Below are 11,701 nucleotides of genomic sequence, written 5' to 3'. Positions count from 1 at the left end.
CTAGTTGTTGGTTTTGCTGCGGTTGAGTTTGCTGAGCTTGTTGATTGGTGGACGAAATTGTGATCACTATTTTGTGCCTTTTGGTATCATTGTAAAATTATGGAATTTAAGAAATTGGCATGAGTGGACACAACTCCGTTCAACTAACCAGCAAGTGTACTGGGTCGTCCAAGTAATAAACCTTACGTGAGTAAGGGTCGAATCCACAGAGATTGTTGGTATGAAGCAAGCTATGGTCACCTTGCAAATCTCAGTTAGGCAGATTAAAATTGTTTATGGTTTCAGAAATATAAAATAAAAAGAAAATACATAATAAAAGGGATAGAAGACTTATGCAGATTCATTGGTGGGAATTTCAGATAAGCGGATGGAGATGCTGTAGAGCCCAAGGACGCCTGCTCTCCTATTGCTTCTACTCAATCCTTCTTACTCCTTTCCATGGCAAGCTTTGTATAGGGGTTCACCATCAACTGTGGCTACTTTCTTCCTCTCGGGGAAATATCCTGTGCGGCTGTCACTCGCACAGCTAACCAGTCTGGAGGCATCACCCATGGCTGATGGCTACATCCCATCCTCGCAGTGAAAACTAATGCTCACGCACTCTGTCACAGTACGGCTAATCACCGGTTGGTTCCCGCTCCTACTGGAATAGAATCCCTCTTTTGCGTCTGTCACTGACGCCCAGCAGGTTAAAGTTTGAAGCACGTCACAGTCATTCATTACCGGAATCCTACTCGGAATACCACAGACAAGGTGAGACCTTCCGGATTCCCAGGATCCTACTCGGAATACCACAGACAAGGTGAGACTTTCCGGATCCTCATAAATGCCGCCATCTATCTAGCTTATACCACGAAGATTCTGTTGGGGAATTTAAGAGATATACATTCAAGCTCGGTTGCATGTAGAACGGAAGTGGTTGTCAATCACATACGTTCATAAGTGAGAATGATAATGAGGGTAATCTGACTCATAACATTCATCATGTTCTTGGGTACGAATGAATATCTTGGAATAAGAATAAGGGAGAATTGAATAAAAGAAAATAGAACTTCATTAATACTTGAGGTACAGCAGAGCTCCACACCCTTAATCTATGGTGTGCAGAAACTCCACCGTTGAAAATACATAAGCAAAGAGTTCAGGCATGGCCGAATGGCCAGCCCTCTCTATGATCAAGTGACCGAATGAAAAAGACTAAAAATGGTCAAAAGATGTCTAATACAATAGTAACTTATCCTATTTATACTAGACTAGCTACTAGGGTTTACATGAGTAAGTATTTGATGCATAAATCCACTTCCGGGGCCCACTTGGTGTATGCTTGGGCTGAGCTTGATCATTCCACGAGCTAAGGCATTTCTTGGCATCAAACTCCAGGTTATGACGTGTTTTGGGCGTTCAACTCCGGATCATGACGTTTTTCTGGCGTTTAACTCCAGACAGCAGCGTGTACTTGGCGTTTAACGCCAAGTTACGTCGTCATTCTTCGAATAAAGTATGGACTATTATATATTGCTGGAAAGCCCTGGATGTCTACTTTCCAACGCCGTTAAGAGCGCGCCAATTGGAGTTCTGGAGCTCCAGAAAATCCATTTCGAGTGCAGGGAGGTCAGAATCCAACAGCATCAGCAGTCCTTTTGTTAGCCTTCTTCAGAGTTTTGCTCAAATCCCTCAATTTCAGTCAGAATTTACCTGAAATCACAGAAAAACACACAAACTCATAGTAAAGTCCAAAAATGTGAATTTAGCATAAAAACTAATGAAAACATCCCTAAAAGTAGCTTAAACTTACTAAAAACTATATGAAAACAATGCCAAAAAGCGTATAAATTATCCGCTCATCACAACACCAAACTTAAATTGTTGCTTGTCCCCAAGCAACTGAAAATCAAATAGGATAAAAAGAAGAGAATATACTATAAAGTCCAAAATATCAATGAATATTAATTTAATTAGATGAGCGGGACTTGTAGCTTTTTGCTTCTGAACAGTTTTGGCATCTCACTTTTTCCTTTGAAGTTCAGAGTGATTGGTATCTCTAGGAACTTAGAATTTCAGATAGTGTTATTGACTTTCCTAGTTAGGCATGTTGATTCTTGAACACAGCTACTTTATGAGTCTTGGCCTTGGCCCTAAGCACTTTGTCTTCCAGTATTACCACCGGATACACAAATGCCACAGACACATAACTGGGTGAACCTTTTCAGATTGTGACTCAGCTTTGCTAAAGTCCCCAGTTAGTGGTGTCCAGAGCTCTTAAGCACATTCTTTAGCTTTGGATCACGACTTTAACCATTCAGTCTCAAGCTCTTCACTTGGACCTTTATGACACAAGCACATGGTTAGGGACAGCTTGATTTAGCCGCTTAGGCCTGGATTTTAATTTCCTTGGGCCCTCCTATCCATTAATGCTCAAAGCCTTGGATCCTTGCTTTAAAATTTTCGCCACTTTTTTTTTTCACTGCTTTTTCTTGCTTCAAGAATCAATTTCATGATGTTTTTCAGATCATCAATAACATTTCTCTTTGTTCATCATTCTTTCAAGAACCAACAATTTTAACACTCATAAACAACAAGATCAAAAATATGCACTGTTCATTCATTCATTCAGAAAACAAAAATTATTGCCACCACATCAATATAATTAAATTAAATTCACTAATAATTTCGAAAATTATGTACTTCTTTGTTCTTTTGAATTAAAACATTTTTCTTTTAAGAGAGGTGAAGGACTAATGGATTTTATTCATAGCTTTAAGGCATGGTTACACACTAATGATCATGAAGTAGAGACACAAAAACATAGATAAACACAATACTTAAAAACCGAAAACAGAAAGAAAATAAAGAACAAGGAATGAATCCACCTCTAGTGGCGTCTTCTTCTTGAAGGACCAATGATGTTCTTCAACTCTTCTATGTCCCTTCCTTGCCTTTGTTGCTCCTCCCTCATTGCTCTTTGGTCTTCTCTTATTTCTTGGAGAGTGAGGGCGTGTTCATAGTGTTCCACCCTTAATTGTTCAACATTATGGCTCAAGTCTTCCAAAGAGGTACTAAGTTGCTCCCAATAGTTGTTGGGAGGAAAGTGCATTCCTTGAGGCATTTGTTGATGATGAACTTCCTCATGTTCTTCTTGAGGGCCGTGAGGAACTTCTCTTGTTTGTTCCATCCTTTTCTTGGTGATGGGCTTGTCTTCTTCAATGGAGACATCTCCATCTATGATAACTCCGGCTGAATAACATAGATGGCATATGAGGTGGGGGAAGGCTAGCCGTGCCATGTATGAAGGCTTGTCAGCTATTTTGTAGAGTTCATTAGAGATGACTTCATGAACCTCTATTTCCTCTCCAATCATGATGCTATGAATCATGATGGCCCGATCCACAGTAACTTCAGATCGGTTGCTTGTAGGGATGATGGATCTTTGGATGAACTCCAACCATCCTCTAACTACAGGCTTGAGGTCCAGTCTTCTTAGTTGGACTGGTTTGCCTTTGGAGTCTACTCTCCATTGGGCGCCTTCCACACAAATGTCCATTAGGACTTGGTCCAACCTTTGATTGAAGTTGACCCTCCTTGTGTAGGGGCGTTCATCACCTTGCATCATAGGTAAATGAAATGCCAACCTCACATTTTCCGGACTGAAATCTAAGTATTTCCCCCGAACCATTGTGAGATAGTTCTTTGGATTCGGGTTCATACTTTGATCATGGTTCCTAGTGATCCATGCATTGGCATAGAACTCTTGAACCATCAATATTCCAACTTGTTGCATGGGGTTGGTTATGACTTCCCAACCTCTTCTTTGGATTTCATGTCGGATTTCCGGATACTCATTCTTTTTGAGCTTGAAAGGGACCTCGGGGATCACCTTCTTCTTTGCCACAACATCATAGAAGTGGTCTTGGTGGCTCTTGGAGATGAATCTCTCCTTCTCCCATGACTCGGAAGTGGAAGCTTTTGCCTTCCCTTTTCCTTTTCTTGAGGAAACTCCGGTCTTGGGTGCCATTGATGGTGAATGAAAAATAAAAAGCTTAGGCTTTTTACCACACCAAACTTAAAATTTGCTCGTCCTCGAGCAAAAAAGAAAAGAAGAGTAGAAGAAGAAGAAGAGAATGTTGGTAGAGAAGGAGAGGAGGGGGTTCGGCTATATGAGAGAAGAAGGAGTTTTTTTTGTTGTGTGAAAATGAAGAAGAAAGGAGAGGTATTTATAGGGAGGGGGGGTTAGGTTTCGGCCATATTGGGTGGGAATGGGTGGGAAATTGAATTTGAATTTTATGAGGGTAGGTGGGGTTTATGGGGAAGAGGAGGTTGATGTGAATGGTGCATGGGGAAATTGGGAAGAGGAGTTGAGGTGATTGGTGAAGGTTTTTGGGAAGTGTGACATTGAAGATGAGATTTGGATTAGGAGAGTGTGATTAGGATTAAAAGAAAAGGTAGGTGGGGATCCTGTGGGGTCCACAGATCCTGAGGTGGGGATCCTGTGGGGTCCACAGATCCTGAGGTGAAAAGAAATACCATTCCTTCACCCTATAGGCGTGTAAATTGCCTTCATGCATCATTCTGGCATTCAAACGCCCATTGGTGCATGTTCTGGGCATTAAACGCCCATGTGATGCTTGTTTCTGGCGTTGAACGCCAGTTTCAAGCTTGTTTCTGGCGTTCAGCGCCAGATTGTCCTCTGTGTGCGCATCCTGGCGTTAAACGCCAGGATGTAGCTTGTGTTGGGCGTTCAGCTCTAGAAAGATGCTCTGTTCTGGCGTTGAACGCCAGCCAAATGCATCTTCTGGGCGTTGAACGCCAGCCCGTGCGTCCTCCAGGGTGAAAATTTTTTTCTTCTGTTTTTGACTCTGTTTTTAATTTCTTTGATTTTTTTCGTGACTCCTCATGATCATGTACCTAATTCAACACAAAAATAACACCAAAACAAAATAAAATAAAATTAGATAAATAAAATTGGGTTGCCTCCCAACAAGCGCTTCTTTAATGTCAATAGCTTGACAGTGGTTCTCATGGAACCACAAGATGATCAAGTCAATTTAGTGTGTTGTCTCCACACCAAACTTAGAGTTTGGATATGGAATTTGAACACCAAACTTAGAGTTTGGTTGTGGCCTCACAACACCAAACTTAGAGTTTGACTGTGTGGGCCCTTCTTGACCTTGAACTGAGAGAAGCTCTTCATGCTTACTCTCTTTTGTCACAGAGGGATGACCATGTGCTTGAAACACAAGGTATTCCCCATTTAATTGAAGGACTAACTCTCCTCTGTTGACATCTATCACAGCTTCTGCTGTGGCTAGGAAAGGTCTTCCTAGGATGATGCATTCATCATCTTCCTTCCTAGTATCTAGGATTATGAAATCAGCAGGGATGTAAAAGCCTTCAACCTTTACTAGTATGTCCTCTACCATTCCATAAGCTTGTCTCATTGACTTGTCTGCCAATTGTAATGAGAACAAGGCAGGTTGTACCTCAATGATCCCCAGCTTCTGCATTACAGAGAGTGGCATAAGGTTTATCCCTGACCCAAGATCACATAGAGCTTTCTCAAAGCTCATGGTGCCAATGGTGCAAGGTATTAAGAACTTGCCAGGATCTTGTTTCTTTTGAGGTAGAGTTTCCTGAATCCAAGTATCTAAATCACTAATGAGCAAGGGAGGTTCACTTTCCCAAGTCTCATTACCAAATAGCTTGGCATTCAGCTTCATGATAGCTCCTAGATATTGAGCAACTTGCTCACCAGTCACATCTTCATCCTCTTCAGAGGATGAATATTCTTCAGAGCTCATGAATGGCAGAAGGAGATTTAATGGAATCTCTATGGTCTCTAAATGAGCCTCAGATTCCTCAGGATCCTTAATAGGAAACTCCTTCTTGCTTGAGGGACGTCCCAGGAGGTCTTCCTCACTAGGATTTTCGTCCTCCTCCTCCCTAGTGCATTCGGCCACTCTGATTAAATCAATGGCCTTGCACTCTCCTTTTGGATTTTCTTCTGTATTGCTTGGGAGAATACTGGGAGGAGTTTCAATAACCTTCTTACTCAGCTGGCCCACTTGTGCCTCCAAATTTCTAATGGAGGATCTGGTTTCATTCATGAAACTGAAAGTGGCCTTTGACAGATCAGAGACTATATTAGCTAAATTAGAATTATTTTGTTCAGAGTTCTCTGTCTGTTGCTGAGAAGATGATGGATATGGCTTCCTATTATTCAGCCTATTGCGTCCACCATTGTTAAAACCTTGTTGAGGTTTTTGTTGATCCTTCCATGAGAAATTTGGATGATTTCTCCATGATGAGTTATAGGTGTTTCCATAAGGTTCACCTAAGTAATTAACCTCTGCCATGGCAGGGTTCTTAGGATCATAAGCTTCTTCAGAAGCTACCTCTCTAGTACTGTTGGATGCATGTTGCAATCCATTCAGATTTTGAGAGATTATGTTGACCTGTTGAGTTAACATTTTGTTCTGAGCCAATATGGCATTCAGAGCATCAATTTCAAGAACTCCTTTCTTCTGAGGTACCCCATTATTCACGGAATTCCTTTCAGAGGTGTACATAAACTGGTTGTTTGCAACCATGTCAATGAGTTCTTGTGCCTCTTCAGGCGTTTTCTTCAGGTGAATAGATCCACCTGCAGAATGGTCCAATGACATTTTCGAAAATTCAGAGAGACCATAATAGAATATATCTAATAGGGTCCATTCTGAAAACATGTCAGATGGACATCTCTTGGTCAGTTGCTTGTATCTTTCCCAAGCTTCATAGAGGGATTCACCATCTTTTTGTTTGAAGGTTTGAACATCCACTCTCAGCTTGCTCAGCTTTTGAGGAGGAAAGAATTTATCCAAGAAGGCAGTGACCAGCTTATCCCAGGAGTCCAGGCTATCCTTAGGTTGTGAATCCAACCATATTCTAGCTCTGTCTCTTACAGCAAAAGGGAAAAGCATGAGTCTGTAGACTTCAGGATTAACTCCATTCATCTTTACAGTATCACAGACCTGCAAGAACTCAGTTAAGAACTGATAAGGATCTTCAGATGGAAGTCCATAAAACTTGTAGTTTTGTTGCATTAAAGCAACTAGTTGAGGCTTAAGCTCAAAGTTATTGGCTCCAATGGCAGGAATGGAGATGCTTCTTCCATCAAACGTGGATGTTGGCTTTGTGAAGTCACCAAGCATTCTCCTTGCATTATTATCATTATTATTTGCGGCTGCCATGTCCTTCTCCTGTTCGAAAATTTCTGAAAGGTTGTTTCTGGATTGTTGTAATTTAGCTTCTCTTAATTTTTTCTTCAGAGTCCTTTCAGGTTCTGGATCAGCTTCAACAAGAGTGCCTTTATCCTTGTTCCTGCTCATAAGAAAGAGAAGAAAACAAGAAAAGAAAAAGGAATCCTCTATGTCACAGTATAGAGATTCCCTTATGTTAGTAGAAGAGGAAAAAGGTAGAAGAATGAAGAAGGAAATTCGGATTTGTGGATGAAGAGAGGTGAAGAGAAGTATTAGTAATTAAATAATTAAATAGAATAAGAGAAGAGAAAGAAATTTTCGAAAATAATTTTGAAAAAGAGGTTAGTAATTTTCGAAAATTAAAGATAAGATAAGTTTAAAATTAAAATTTAAAACAAAAAGAATTTTTGAAAAAGAGAGGGAGAATTTTCGAAAATTAGAGAGGGAAAAGTAGTTAGGTGGTTTTGAAAAAGATAAGAAACAAACAAAGAGTTAGTTGGTTGATTAAAAAAGATTTGAAATCAAATTTGAAAAAGATAAGAAGATAAGAAGTTAGATAAGATATTTTGAAGTCAAATTTTGAAAAAGATAAAATTTTTGAAAAAGATAAGATAAAAGAAAAAAAAATATATTTGAAAAAGATATTTGAAAAAGATTCAATTTTAAAATTGACTTAACTAACAAGAAATTACAAGATAAGATTCTAGAACTTAAAGATTGAACCTTTCACATTACTTGTTAGTTAATTTTCGAAAATATAATAAAAAGATAAGAAAAATATTTTGAAAAATAATTTTTGAAATTTTCGAAAATTATAAAAAAAATGAAAAAGATATGATTTTTGAAAACGATTTTGAAAAGATAAGATTTTTAAAATTGAAATTTTGACTTGACTTGTAAGAAACAACTAATTTTAAAATTTTTTGACCAAGTCAATCCCAAAATTTCGAAATTTTGGAAGGAAATAAGGAAAAGATATTTTTGAAATCAAATTTTGAATGAAAAACACAAAAATGACCCAAAACATGAAAATTTTGGATCAAGACACAAGATGCATGCAAGAATGCTATGAATGTCAAGATGAACACCAAGAACACTTTGAAGATCATGATGAACATCAAGAACATATTTTTGAAAAAATTTTTATGCAAAGAAAACATGCACGACACCAAACTTAAAAATCTTTAATGCATGGAAAATATGAATGCAAAAATGCACATGAAAAACAACAAAAGACACAAAACAAGAAATCATCAAGATCAAACAAGAAGACTTGTCAAGAACAACTTGAAGATCATGAAGAACACTATGAATGCATGAGATTTTCGAAAAATGCAAGAAAAATTTTGAAAACATGCAATTGACACCAAACTTAAAAATTGACTCAAGACTCAAACTAGAAACACAAAATATTTTTGATTTTTATGATTTTCTAATTTTTTGTATTTTTATTAATTTTTTTCGAAAATATAGTTTGGAAAAACGAAAAATAAAAGAAAAATTTTGAAAAAGATTTTTGAAAAGAAAATTACCTAATCTGAGCAACAAGATGAACCGTCAGTTGTCCATACTCGAACAATCCCCGGCAACGGCGCCAAAAACTTGGTGGACGAAATTGTGATTTCTATCTTTTGAGCTTTAGCATATATTTACTCTTAGGGCATTGTTTATTTTCACAACTCCGTTCAACTAACCAGCAAGTGTACTGGGTCGTCCAAGTAATAAACCTTACGTGAGTAAGGGTCGAATCCATAGAGATTGTTGGTATGAAGCAAGCTATGGTCACCTTGCAAATCTCAGTCAGGCAGATTAAAATAGTTTATGGGTTTTTCGAAAATAGGAATAAAGGGTAGAAATAAAAGGGATAGAACACTTATGCAGATTCATTGGTGGGAATTTCAGATAAGCGGATGGAGATGCTGTAGAGCTCTTGGATGCCTGCTCTCCTACTGCTTTTACTCAATCCTTCTTACTCATTTCCATGGCAAGCTTTGTATAGGGGTTCACCATCAACTGTGGCTACTTTCTTCCTCTCGGGGAAATATCCTGTGCGGCTGTCACTCGCACAGCTAACCAGTCTGGAGGCATCACCCATGGCTGATGGCTACATCCCATCCTCGCAGTGAAAACTAATGCTCACGCACTCTGTCACAGTACGGCTAATCACCGGTTGGTTCCCGCTCCTACTGGAATAGAATCCCTCTTTTGCGTCTGTCACTGACGCCCAACAGGTTAAAGTTTGAAGCACGTCACAGTCATTCATTACCGGAATCCTACTTGGAATACCACAGACAAGGTGAGACCTTCCGGATTCCCAGGATCCTACTCGGAATACCACAGACAAGGTGAGACTTTCCGGATCCTCATAAATGCCGCCATCTATCTAGCTTATACCACGAAGATTCTGTTGGGGAATCTAAGAGATATACATTCAAGCTCGGTTGCATGTAGAACGGAAGTGGTTGTCAATCACATATGTTCATAAGTGAGAATGATAATGAGGGTAATCTGACTCATAACATTCATCATGTTCTTGGGTACGAATGAATATCTTGGAATAAGAATAAGGGAGAATTGAATAAAAGAAAATAGAACTTCATTAATACTTGAGGTACAGCAGAGCTCCACACCCTTAATCTATGGTGTGCAGAAACTCCACCGTTGAAAATACATAAGCAAAGAGTTCAGGCATGGCCGAATGGCCAGCCCTCTCTATGATCAAGTGACCGAATGAAAAAGACTAAAAATGGTCAAAAGATGTCTAATACAATAGTAACTTATCCTATTTATACTAGACTAGCTACTAGGGTTTACATGAGTATGTATTTGATGCATAAATCCACTTCCGGGGCCCACTTGGTGTATGCTTGGGCTGAGCTTGATCATTCCACGAGCTAAGGCATTTCTTGGCATCAAACTCCAGGTTATGACGTGTTTTGGGCGTTCAACTCCGGATCATGACGTTTTTCTGGCGTTTAACTCCAGACAGCAGCGTGTACTTGGCGTTTAACGCCAAGTTACGTCGTCATTCTTCGAATAAAGTATAGACTATTATATATTGCTGGAAAGCCCTGGATGTCTACTTTCTAACGCCGTTGAGAGCGCGCCAATTGGAGTTCTGTAGCTCCAGAAAATCCATTTCGAGTTTAGGGAGGTCAGAATCCAACAGCATCAGCAGTCCTTTTGTCAGCCTTCTTCAGAGTTTTGCTCAAATCCCTCAATTTCAGTCAGAATTTACCTGAAATCACAGAAAAACACACAAACTCATAGTAAAGTCCAGAAATGTGAATTTAGCATAAAAACTAATGAAAACATCCCTAAAAGTAGCTTAAACTTACTAAAAACTATATGAAAACAATGCCAAAAAGCGTATAAATTATCCGCTCATCATTGATTTAACTGCATTTGCTTTAGCAGGTTGGTCATTTCACAGATGCTTCGATTTAGAGCATCAGTTTCTATGCCAGAAGATACTTATGCAACGGCCCTTGAACGGCCTTGCTTCTGTTTGTGGTTCCGAGTAGATTCAGCTAAATCACTGATCAATTGCCAAGCTTCATCAGTGGTCTTGTACTTCTTCATAGACCCATTGCTGGCACTTTCCAATGTGGTCTTATCTTGGGGTCTCATACCTTGTGTGACATAGCTGAGTAGCACGATCTTGTCAATCATGTGGTGGGGGCATGCTTCCAGAAGATTATTGAAGTGCTCCCAGTATTCAAAGAGAGTCTCATTGTCATCCTGAACAATTATAGAGATATCCTTCCTCAGTTTATCAGTAACTTCAGATGGGAAGAATTTCTCCAAGAACTCCTTTCTGAGTGTATCCCAGTTGGATACATTTGCTAGAGGTTGAGTGTAGTACCACTCTCTTGCTTTTCCCTCAAGAGAGAATGGAAAAGCTTTCAGCAGAATTGAAGTTTCATCAGCGCCATCACGCCTGACAGTAGAACAGGCTGCCTGGAAATCTCTCAAGTGCTTGATAGGCTCTTGAGCAGGTAGGCCATGAAACTATGGCATTAAATTTAGCAGTGCGGTCTTTATTTCAAAATCCGTAGCTACCGCTGGATGATGCGCTTGAAACGGTTGCAGTGTAAAATCAGGAGCTCCTTCTTCCTGAATGGTAATTCTTCTAGCTGCCATGTTTTCTGCACGTAAAACAATCGAATCAGTAGAACGGGGGATGGTTTCTTCCTCAGATTCACTTTCAGAGATAAAACAAAAATAAAAGAAAAATTTTGAAAACTTTTTGAAAAGAAAATAAAAAGAAAATTACCTAATCTGAGCAACAAGATGAACCGTCAGTTGTCCATACTCGAACAATCCCCGGCAACGGTGCCAAAAACTTGGTGGACGAAATTGTGATTCCTTTGTTATTGTATTTTGTAAAATTCATTGCTTTTTCAACTATGTGTGGACACAACTCCGTTCAACTTAACCAGCAAGTGTACTGGGTCATCCAAGTAATA

At 39.3% G+C, this 11,701-nt stretch overlaps 1 non-coding gene across 1 annotated transcript; it reads left to right on the top strand.

Annotated features, from left to right (window-relative positions):
- Nucleotides 1-10,898: 10,898 nt before the first annotated feature.
- Nucleotides 10,899-11,006, top strand: LOC112700594 (small nucleolar RNA R71). Its single transcript, XR_003153499.1, has one exon. It is a non-coding gene; the product is annotated as a small nucleolar RNA R71 (small nucleolar RNA).
- The last annotated feature ends 695 nt before the right edge of the window (nt 11,007-11,701 follow it).

Source organism: Arachis hypogaea, chromosome 6 (genome assembly GCF_003086295.3).
Source record: "Arachis hypogaea cultivar Tifrunner chromosome 6, arahy.Tifrunner.gnm2.J5K5, whole genome shotgun sequence".
NCBI lineage: Eukaryota > Viridiplantae > Streptophyta > Magnoliopsida > Fabales > Fabaceae > Arachis > Arachis hypogaea.
The sequence above is the reverse complement of the archived record's forward strand: the minus strand, read 5'-3'. Positions and strand labels throughout refer to the sequence as shown.